Source organism: Myotis yumanensis, unplaced genomic scaffold (genome assembly GCF_028538775.1).
Source record: "Myotis yumanensis isolate MYYU_CA2020_CCGP unplaced genomic scaffold, mMyoYum1.0.hap1 SCAF_12, whole genome shotgun sequence".
Classification (NCBI taxonomy): Eukaryota; Metazoa; Chordata; class Mammalia; order Chiroptera; family Vespertilionidae; genus Myotis; species Myotis yumanensis.
This window is the reverse complement of record NW_027223763.1, coordinates 59,754,774-59,767,202: the sequence shown is the minus strand read 5'-3', so window position 1 is coordinate 59,767,202 and position 12,429 is coordinate 59,754,774.

The following is a 12,429-nucleotide window of genomic DNA, read 5'->3' as shown; positions in this document are numbered from 1 at the left end:
CTGGAGCCTTCCTCTGGCATGAGCAGTAGGAGCTGGGTAAGGCAGGTGGACAGCTCCCAGGCAACAGAGGCGGAGGGAGAAGTTTATAGCACAAGAAAAGGCGCTGGCCCGATGTTAGAGGCCACCCTAGAAATAGAAACGGGGACATTTATGAAAAGGGAGCAGTATCAGCATCGGAGCACTCAAGGGCCAGAGGAGTGAAGCAGAGGAGCCGCGTGTTTGTGCCGTCACCTGCCAGGCAGGAACTGATCGACTTTATAAACATGGTATCATTCCTGACTATTAAAGAAAAAAGCTCTTGTTTGTATTAAGATCCTTATACATGTGAATAATCTTTGTCACAGTAATTTCACTTCCAATAATTTCCACTAAGGGCACAATCAGAAATGTGAGTAAAGACATACACAAGAACAACAACAACAAAAAGATATGCAAGGGTATTCATTGCAGTTTTGTAACAGTAAAATCCAAGAGGAAGGGATATCGGATATCTGAGCTGAACCTTAGAGGGTGAATAAAAATTAACCAGGCTTATTGGGCAGGGAGTAGAAAGAGGAGAGTTCCAGCTATGGGGAACAGCATGTACCAAGGTACAGAGATGTGACAGTCTGGTGCATTGAGGAATTGTAAGACATCGGGAATAACTAGAGTAAAAGATATACTGTTAATGGGGCAAGGGGGTGGAGTGGGGGGGGGCATAGCTGGAAAGAAGGAAAAGGTCAGAGGCAGAACAAAATTTAATTCCTGTTTTAAAAATCACAGTAATTTTACTCTTTGAGTGAAAAACACATTCTTTAGGTTGGCATGTATACACAGAGAGATGAGAAATCTAGCCCTGTTTGCAGGAAATTCAAACCAAGGGAAGTCGTGAATTATCCTTAAGTTTAAATGTTACTTGAAACAATAAAATAAGGAAGATTAATGAGTCATGCTACTTTGATGTTAGATACATTGGTGAAAGTTCAAGAATTGGTTATCTTTATAAAAATATTACTCTTTACAAGGCCATCACAACGGTTCCAGAATTATTTAGACAAGTTTTGTTTCCCATGCAAAAAATGACATTTTTAGCCAAGTTGATTGTAAATATTTTTTGCACATTGTTAATGAACTATGTCCATTTGCGTAATAACAGTTGATCCCCACACGGCTGGTGTGGCTCACTGGTTGACTGTCAAACCATGCACTGGTCCGATTTCAGGTTGGGGCATATGCCTGGGTTTCAGGCTTACTCCCTAGCAGGGGGCTTGCAGGAGGCAGCTGATGATGTTGCTGTTTCTCTCTCACCTATGTTTCTCTTTCCCTCTCCCTTCCTCTCTCTCTAAAATCAATGAAAACATTTTTTTTTAAAAAAAATCAACACTTGAGCATTCATTAAAAAACATTGCTCCCCAATTTACCATTATCACATTGATTTGGTCATTACCAGCTGTTGTTGCCACGTGCCTATTTTTAAACTTCTCTTACAATTCCCTATTATCTGCCCCACCTGCAACTTTTTTTTGCCACTTCTACTGCCAAATAATCATCTCAAAGGAAGCTTTTTGTTTCACCTCTTCCCACCACCTCATTGTTCTCTGAGCACAAAGACCAAGACCAGAGCAAAGTACCACCATAATACTACTTATTGCTTCAACAAACGCTGGGCCAACGGCAGTACTTGCTCACAGGTGCTCACAGGTAGAAGATTATCAGACTCACTGGACTGGTGAATTGAAACAATTACATCTTAAAATGTCCTTCTGTGAGCCTCAAGTTTTTAAGGGTGTCAGAGAAATGTAATTAAATCTGAAGGAACAACTCATAGAAGAACCAGTCTTAGATCTTGGAATCACAAGGTTATAGAATTTTAGAGGTGCACAGTAGTGTGCAATTCAGAAATTATCTTATCCGGCTCCTTACAGAGGAAACAGCTGCAACACCTGGGAAGATAACATGGTGACTGTTTGACTTCGGGCAATTATTTTCTCTTTGCTTTACTTTTCTTATCTATTAAATTGATCTTAGCAGTACCTCTACCTCAGAGGGTATATTGTAAGGAATGTGAGATAATGCAATTGGAGAACTTAGAGCAGTGCTTAGCCCAAATATATCATTCAATAAATATTTGTTGTTATGAATATGGATACAGCAATGAACAAGGGGTCCTGAGTCTGCTATTAATTTGCAAAGACCTCAGAAGGTTCTTCAGTTTTACCTATCTGTGAAATGAAGTTGGACTAATTAGGTCAATGGTTTAAGTTGTATTGTGGAGCCCTAGGTTTCTCCAAAAGGGCTAGAAGGAGGGCATGGGAGACCAGCAGGCAGGTATCAAACTCCAATCCTCCTTCAAGCAAAGCTGTTGAGATTTTATTTTACTTGTTATATTTTTGTTTGAATAAGAGTTCTCAAAAGTAACAACAACAATTACATAACAAGATAGTCTTTTAAGTTTCTTTCAGCTCAAGATTCTGTGATTTTTGCAATGATAGCACTGTGTCCCTCTGTTATTCTGGTTTTGAAATTAAGACAAGGGTGTTAAAGTTTTAAGGATAAGATCAACTTATGACTGTAGGCACAGAGCCAAGACAACTCTGGATCTCCTGACAGTGAGGAAGAGACATGATAATCTCTTGAGGTTAATGGGAAAGAGGTCCTCACATGATTAATGCTCAGTAATGGTTATGGACATTCTTGTGTCTTGCTTATAGGGAAAGAAATCCCACATTTTTGCTTCTTAGTTTCCTCTTGACTTGTTCAAGGGGGTACATGATCTTTTGAACAGTGCTGATGACTGTCTACTCTGTGATTACCACATTTATTACCCAATCCTTTTCTGGGTAACTGAAGATTCAAGTCCTCAAACTGAATTATAGTTTATTGAGAAAGAGGACCTTAAGGAGAAATTTCACCATCACTTCTAATCAGATTTAATTTTTGAAAGATTTAGAGTAGTTATTGCTGTATTATTGAACCATCTAGGTGAAGTTTGTATATTTCAGATGATGCAACTCTTTGATGTAGTTCTAATTTTCAGTGAGCCCACCCCAGTTTCAAAGCTCTAATAAAAGAAGAAGTTGTAGGTATGTTAAAATACTAAATGAGTGAAATTTTTGACACATAATAATGTTATGATATATTTTCTATTGGGGTAAGTTATTTCAGTAATGTTGTTTTCCCTATGTTTCAGACTTTCCCGGGATAAAAAAATGTTTAGATTTATACATACTGTATCAGATTCCAGTATATAAATTTCATACCATTCTTTCTATCTTGCCTTTTCAAGTGTCTCTGAACTAATGTTTTCCATCATATGAAATAGTTTAAGGACATAGACTTTCATAAGACAAGAAATGTAACCCTAAAAGGTATGCAGACTTCTACCATGTAATTATAATTCTCACATAGAGCACACCTAATTCAGACTCTGTTACAAGGCGTTGCAGTCAACATAACAGATCTGAACGTAAATGAAATAACATGCTTCTTTCTGCGTTTTCATGAAGATTTTATTAAAGCCTAAATTTCATACTAATCACTTTATTTAAATTTTATTGTTCAATTAAGTTTACATTCAATATTACTTTGTATTAGTTTCAGGTGTACAGCATAGTGATTAGATAATCATATGCTTTACAAAGTGGTCTCCCCAATATTTCAAGTACCCACCTGGCACCATACATAGTTATTACAGTATTATTGACTGTGTTCCCTCTGACAATCATTGGTCTGATCTCTGTATCTATGAGTCTGTTTCATTTTTGTTTGTTTGTTTTGCTCCTTAGATTCCACATATAGGTGAGTTCATATGGTATTTGTCTTTTTCTGTCTGACTTATTTCACTTAGCATACTATCCTCTTGCAAATGTTAAGATTTCATTCCTTTTTATGCCCTAGTAATATCCTACTGTATACATGTACCACAGCTTATTTATCCACTTGTCTATTGATGGGCACTTGGGTTGCTCCTATATCTTGGCTATTGTAAATAACACTGCAATAAACATAGGGGTGCATATATTCTTTCTAATTAGAGTCTGTGTTTCTCCAGATACCCAGAAGTGTAATCACTGGGTCATAAGGCAGTTCATTTTTTTAAAAATATATTTGACGGGGGCGGGGGGGGGGGGGGGTTGGGGGTTAATGGGGGGATGAGGACACATTTGTAATACCTTAACCAATAAAGAAATTTATATATATATATACACATATATATACATACATATATATACATACATATATATACATACATATATATACATACATATATATATATATATATATATATTTGAATTGATTTCAGAGAGGAAGGGAGAGGGAGATAGAAACATCAATAATGAGAGAGAAGCATTGTTCAACTGCCTCCTGCACGCCCCCCACTGGGGATTGAGCCCACAACCCAGGCATGTGCCCTTGACCGGAATCAAACCCGGGACCCTTCAGTCCATAGGCTTACAATCTATCCACTGAGCCAAACCAGCTAGAACACTAGTCCCTGTTTTTTAAATCTATCCATATATATACATGCTTTATACATATATATATAATTATATATAAAGCAAAACTTCAATATACTTTTTAAAAACTTAATCCTAACAAAAATTCTGTAATCTGGGCAAAAGAGGTTTCTTCCCTGATCACAGAAGTGAACATGGAGACTTAGAGAAGTGAATCAATCAATACAACTGTTTTACAACTAATAGGATGATCACACCACCAGTTAGGTCTTTATTAAGTACTTCTTTCATCCAGGTATTGCACTGAGGGGAAGAGACAGGATTTCAAGTCCAAATACATTGTATTTCAATGGTATTTCTATTATGTGGAGTGATTCTTGAATGCTTCTGTTTAAAAGACTGAATATTTTAAAATTTGGGGAGGCTTTCTTATAATGTAAACATGCTTAATAGAGACATCTTAATTCACAGAGTATAATATATCCAACACCATTCTGCAACAACTGAGGACAGTAGAAAAAGGTCCACTTTTCTAACAATTGTATTTGCCTGCCTAGGCATCTAGGTTTTTGTTTTCAACATTTCTTAGGAAACCCCAACCAACTGCTACAAGGAAGTGCTGCTTTTGGTTTATGTTTATGCCAATGGTGCACTCCACCCTTAAATGATCTTAGTGACTAATAGGACTGGCACCAGTTCTCCCTTACCAGATGTGAGTTCCACTCACCGGCTTGTTTTTTGTGCCTTCTGCTAATTTGCAGCAATAGACAAAACTAAAGGACTTCTTCAAATAAATGAAAATAGGCAATGATATAGTTGCTCTTTAATTTTTAAATTGGCCCAGCCCAGTGGCCTCACCTAAAAGTATTTTGGTCAGCCGGTCGGTCTTATGTTCCCTGACAGTTAGAGGCCCCTCCCCTGCTGCCCACAGTGACTCAGAAGGCAGCTGCAGATAACAGGAAGGCCTGAGATTCATGTGACAAACCATGTGCCTTCACCAGGGCAAACCAAGCAGGTGGGGCATTTCTTTGCACCCACCCCCCCCAACCTCCCCGCCCCACGCGCCCCCCTCCCTCCCGCTTACATTGCTCTTCAGGGATTTTTTTTTTTTCCCTTCTCAAACTGCTCTGAATTTACTCTTTGACCTAATTTTCATCTGTGGAAAAAATGCTGTCCAGAGGGCCTGCTGAGATATTGTCTGGGCCTGCCTCCCCGAAGAAGGCCAACAGTGTATTTGCGCACCAAGAATGGAAAAAATGTTTCTGTGCTTCAGAGATTACTGAACACAGTTTTTACAAAAAGAATCTATTCCTTCCAGCAGGGACAATTTTCAATAGTTGGAGAAATTAAGTATCTATATTCAGTAGCCAACCTCTAGATTTCAAAAGAGACCACACATTTTCAAGGTTTCTTGTAGTTTTTCTTTGCCCAGTTTAACCCAAAGTACGGCCTCGGGGCCACTTAGAATCCTAAAGGTTAAGGAATAATTATCTTTGGAGAAAGACCCAATAATTTGTGATTTTAACAAGCACTACAATTGATTTTTATATACAAAATTAACTCAGAGTTCACAGGCATTCATTGCTAATGCCCAAGAAGACAGTCCTGGGGCAGAGAAACGTTGTTAATGTCTCCCCTTGTCCTCACCTCTCTCTTCCTCCCTTGTCCAACTCCCCAAAAATGCTATTTCTGGAACTGTTGCATGGTCACTGCAGAAGGAAATAGAGGAAAGACTAGGAGCTGAGCTAAGAGCAATGTTCTCTCTTGATTGTGCTGGTGTTGGACTGGATCCCTGGCCTGTACTGGGGAAGTGGGAGGTCAGACTCCCAAGGTGGCCACACAGGAAAAGAAGACAGACCGTGCAGTACACAGATGCTTCATCAGTGTTGTGCCCACTTTTGGCAAGAAGAAGGGCTCCAGTGCCACTCTGTAATCTTGGCTTTCTCTAAAAACGCCACTTAGCCCAGTAAAAAAAAAAAAAAAAAAGATTTCACAAATGCCTTAGAAATAGGCATTTCTAAAAGGACTGCTTTTTAGAAAGCAATGGACCAGAATGCTTAATCTTTCGCAAAGCTTGTTAAAAATGCCAATCGCCCTTCTCCACTCTAATTTAGGAGGTGTAGTGTGGGCTCTGGGAACCTGCATTTGTGAAGGCACCTGAAGTGATTCTAATGCAGATTGGTCTAGGGCAGTGATGGCGAACCTATGACACGCGTGTCAGAGGTGACACGCAAACTCATTTTTTTGGTTGATTTTTCTTTGTTACATGGCATTTAAATATATAAAATAAATATCAAAAATATAAATCTTTTTTATACTATGGTTGCAAATATCAAAAAATTTCTGTATGTGACACGGCACCAGAGTTAAGTTAGGGTTTTTCAAAATGCTGACACGCCGAGCTCAAAAGGTGGGGCCCGTTAGGGTATCATTTGTTTCCTGACCTGGAGCCTGGAGCAAACGGTAGATTGGCAGAAGATACTTGCAATGTCTATAACTACATTTAATAGCTACAACAGCAATTTTTAAAGTGTAGTCTCTGGACCCATGGAGTTTCTGAGAATTTTCAGGGGGTCTGCCAGATCAAAAGTATTTTATAATAACACAAAAATTTTATTTGCCTTTTTCATGTGTTGACTTTTGCACTCATTATTCAAAATCAATGTTGGGCCTGGCTGGTGTGGTTCAGTGGTTGAGTGTTGACCTATGAACCAGGAGGTTACGATTCGATTCTCAGTCAGGGCACATGCCAGGGTTGCGGGATCAGTCCCCAGTAGGGAGTGTGCGGGAGGCAGCCCATCAGTGATTCTCTCATTATTGATGTTTCTCTCCTGCTCTTTCTCTCTCTCTCTCTCCCTCCCTCCCTCCCTCTCCCTTCCTCTCTAAGATCAATTAAAAAATATATTTTTTAAATCAATGTTGGGTAAAATTTATGGCCTGGGTACTTAGTGGGTAGGAATGAAATAGAAAACATAGAAAATACAGTCAAAGGGAAAAGGAAGACTGATTCTAGCTGTGTTGATTTGAGGTGCCTATGGGACATCCAGATGGAATTAGTATGTAGGTGTTCATGAATCTGGAGCTCAGCAAAGAGTTCTGAACTGGACATACACATAACCAATCTTCCTGAGGCGAGATGGGTAGTAATTATGCTTCTCCAAACTAGGTAAAATATCCCTGACATTCTCTTTTTATCCAAGGATACACAGCCAAGGATACACTTATCCATCTGTGTGAAATTAGGCAAGTAAAAAAAGACCTCTCTATTTCTCAATTTTCTCTTCTATAACATAAGGATAAAGGACCTTTATTATAGCACTACTTTGACAACTAAAGGACTTACTGTGTATTAAATGCTAAGAGTGGTGCATGGAACATAGCAAACACTCAATAAATATTAGCTATGTTTTTATAATTATGGCACCTGTACTTTCTTTTTTGTAGCTCTCATCACAATTATTAGCATATAATTACCAGGTTATAAGCTCCAGTTTGAGTCTGGATCCCTGCCTTATCCTTTTTTTTTTTTTTTTTTTTTTTTTAGTAGGGGCTAAAAATACATGTATTTGATGAATTAAGAAATATATTTCCCAGAGCTGTGGTTGTACTGTTGTAAATTTCTTTCCATCTTGAAGCTGCTCTTGATTTAATTCTGATCAACAGGTTGGAGAAGTGAGTTCACTGAGACTTCATCTTGGCTTTGTACAGTATTGTGTTCCTCATAATCCCTGTGATTGTACATATACACTATTGGTCAATAAGAGCTTAGGGGTTGGTTGACTGAATGATATGGATTGATCCTCATCTCCTACCCCAACTTTACCTGGTGTCAGATACAAGGCAAAGAGAAAATTAGGGAAGCAACTCTTAGGTTATAGAGGTCAAATCTTTAAGTTAGATTTTTAAAAATATAGTCTGTAATCCATAGGAACTTGCTTGTTTATCCATTACTGGTCTGAAGAATCAAGATCCTACTGGTCAGTAACCAGTTCTTTCATTATCTCAAATATTATATGTATTAAATTTCATACATGCCCATGTTGTGAATTAATAGGTGTAAGTGTAATCAAAAGTGTTAGTCTTTTTCATCTTGGGCTTTTGCAAATGGATGGGTAAATATTCACCATTCTCTTTGTTATACCAAAATCATAACTATATTAGAGCACCAATAATTCACTAGCTGTGTAGCTTTGGATAAGTTGTATCTATCTGGAAATAAATTTCCTCACTGATAAAATGAATTGCTTGGCTTCTGGTCTAAGTTCTTTTCCAATTCTGACATCTTTTTTCCCTTGTATCATTCAATGCACCAGACCAAACAGATTCATTTTTGTTCATTTTTTCTCCTCTGTTCACAGAGAAAAAGGGATTCTGTAAACTCTCTCTCTCTCTCTCTCTCTCTCTCTCAGGTTAACTTTTTTATTGTGCTTCTGTGACTATAAGGGACTTTTCCTTGAAAATAAAATACTGAAAATATAGACTTCTTTTTTCTATTTGGCCATTAGATGTCGCTAAACATTCAGGAAGTGGAAGAAACCAAGCATGCATTATAAAACTCTGGTTTGGTCCTGGGTGTTCCCCTGCCCCCATTCCCACTGTTTGAATCTGTGGTTTGCTTAGTCATGTATTGGTATTTGTGCATCAGTGTCTTGCTGTTTGAAACCAAAAATCCCCTCAGCCACCAGAAAATGTGTGGGGTTTTTTTGTAACGTCTTAATTTTGCCATTTAAATTAATATATAGTTATTGAGCATCCAACTTACTACATACCAGGATCTCAGGCCCTCCGTAGCATAACCCCCACTCATCCTTCCAGATCTTGTTCAAATGCCACTTCCTCTGGGGAACCTTATCTCACCTTCCTTCCGAACCCAGAGCACTGGAGAACAGTTTTTGTCACAATACTTCTCTGTATGGTGTGTATTTACAAATCTGTCTCCCCAAATCCTGGAAAAGATCCGAGTCTCCATAAAAAAGGAAATGCACACTAAAACTACAAAGAGAACCCATTTTCACTTAGAGTTTGGCAAATATCCACAATTTTATAATATATTTGGTTTAGGGTAACAGGAATTCTCGTCCATTCTTGGAAATGTATACTGGTTTATGCTCTCTGAAAGACAGTTTGGCAAAATCCCACATCAAAATGTTAAACACAGCAATTTTTCTTCTAGACGTTCCCTAAAGATATATAGTACTTTCCACATATTTGTGTAAAGAGATGCACCCGTATCTGTGTAAAGAGATAGTCACTGCACAGTTATTTGTGGTAGAAAAGACTAGACATGACCTAAATGTCCATCAACAGGGGACTGGATAAATTGTACATCTTACAGTGAATTATCACCAGAAGATGTAATAGTCAACACTTATGGTGCACTTTAAATGGAGCTTCTCACTTACTATTTGTAAAAGCCCTAGGAAGTAGGCATTTGCATTATCGCCACGTTACGGAAGAAACTGAGGCAGAGAGGAGTTAAATAATTTGTCCAAATTCTAACCCTTGTTTGGAAGAACTGATATCTAATTCCAGGTAATCTTGATTTTAGGGTCCTTTCTCTTAATCATTACAGTACCTTTATGTGTAGTAGTGTAGGTGATATATAAGTAACAAGTTTATATATATGCTCCATATATATCTGGATTCATAACAGCTTGGTAACGGTAGCTGTGTCTGGCAGGAGAATTGGGGCTGAGGGTTAAGAAAAGTTTCCATTCTACACCAGTGGTTCTCGGCTGTGGTTGCATATTAGCATCACAAGGAGAACCTGAAAAAATACTTTTGCCTGGGCGCATTTCAGGTGCATTAAATGAGAATCTCCAGGAAGAGGGACTATGCACTGGCTTTTCAAAACTTCCCAGGTGATTCAAGTGTGAAGTGGGCAGTAAGAACCACTTTCTATACCTTCTTGTACCATTTGAAAAAAACTTTTTTTTTTAAACAAGAATGTTACTTTAAAAAGATTCTCAGAAAGGAGCGTTGTCTTAGGATGCAGACCTCTGCAGAACATAGTTTCCTTGTTGACAAACTTCTTTATTGTGTGAAAAATTACCTCACTAAACGTTGGTGTATTAGACTGGTTATTTAGCAAAAACCAAACATGTAGGGTTTTGCCCTAAATCCTTAATATTTACACTTCAATTGACATATTACTCATGACCTGATAAAATCTTTAAGTGAGTTCATTCTATTTCCTATAATAATATAAAAACTTCTCTGGCCTAACATGTCCTTAATATAATAAAAAAATTATCAGCTCTGTTTCTTATTAAAATAGTGATCAACAAAATTATTTAAATATATATATATATTATGTTCCTGACATCTTCATTCCTCCCTCCTTCATCATATCACTTCTGCACAAAAGCACCTTTGTGATCTCATCGTACAAAAGAGCTGATTTTCTAAAACTCCTAAAAAATTTACACATAAAACAGTCTCAGAAATTATTTAAGTTCATCAATCACAATTCTGTTCTCTCTTTTATTGACATAAAGCAGCTAAAAATGGGCTTTCCAGAAAACTCCAGTAAAGGCTTTACTAGGGGGAAAAAAGTAGGATACACATCAGGAAACCAGAAGACAAGTTCACACCAGGTCAGTGACTTACAGGTCCTAGGTTAATGAACTGATAAGACTTGGGATGAAGAAGAATAACAGTAGCAAGATTGCATTGTTGGCAGACTTGAGTAGGGGAAAGGGAATGTTGGCCTGAGGGAGGAGGTGTGGTGGTAAGTATGACAGCTGGCAGGTAGGATATCACTTACACCATCAATACCTATGGGTCGTCCCCACAACCCCAAGAGGGTTAAATTGGCATCCTCTATAGTATCTCTTTCTCCCCTTTGGAAAAAATGTCCTGGTATTCACCACCTCCAACCTCCCTCGTTCTCCAGAATGCTGCTGTTTATACTTGAGACATTTTTCAAATCATTTTAGTTGGTTGTGCATTTTACAACCTGCATAGGGAAACTGAGGCACAGTTGGAGACTTTCCTACAAAGTGTTCCAGCCTAACACCATATCTCTGTACAGAACCATGAGTATAATCATGGTTTCATGGTGAACTTGGTTTTGACTGAATGTCAACATTTTGAGGTTTTGTTTAGCCACAGTGATATTTGTTCTCATTGTTACCGATTTTTTTAAAAAGCTCTTCAGCAAAAGGCTCTCATTTGCTTCTCACATGGTTGGTACCAGAAAATGAGAAACACAGTAACATCCTGAATATTCCTTGCTGCTTCAACAATAGACCTAAAACAATAGTGGGCTAAAATAAAAATAGAATCCTATATAATAAAAGATTAATATGCAAACTGACAAAACGGCAGAACCACGGGTCGCTATGATGCGCACTGGCCAGACGCTCAATGCAGGAGCTGCCCCCTGGTGGTCAGTGCGCTCCCACAGGGAGAGCGCTGCTCAGCCAGAAGCCTGAGTCATGGCAAGTGCAGTGGCAGTGGTGGGAGCCTCTCCTACCTCCGTGGCAGTGCTAAAGATGTTTGACTGCCGGCTTAGGCCTGTATCTTTTTTGTTTTTAATTTTATCATGTTGTGATCTGAGGATTTGGTTTATATAATATTGGCTATTTTGTTTTAGAGCACCTTCCTTTTGGATTAGTTCATTGTCAGTTTTATTAAATGATCCTCATGTGCTTCAAAAGTATGGTTTTTCTCTAATTGTTGGTTGCAGAGTTCTGTGGTAGGCAGACAGGCATGAGCAGAGCAAGGACAATGGGCTAAAGTCACCAAGGCAGAAAGCCCTGGGTGCCTAGCAACTGGGAAAACAAGGACCTTACCCCCAGGGTGACCTTTCCTCCTCTAGCCTATTACTAGTAATGCACTTTAGACCTCTGACCTTTTTTTTTTTTTTTTTTTTTTTTTTTTTTGGATTGGCAAGGCAGATTTACTTCATCAGAAGGGTTCAGTTGCAGGCTGAAAATCATGGGCAAGCCACCTAGACCTCTGACCTTTTATATCGCTGGTCATGGGTTCG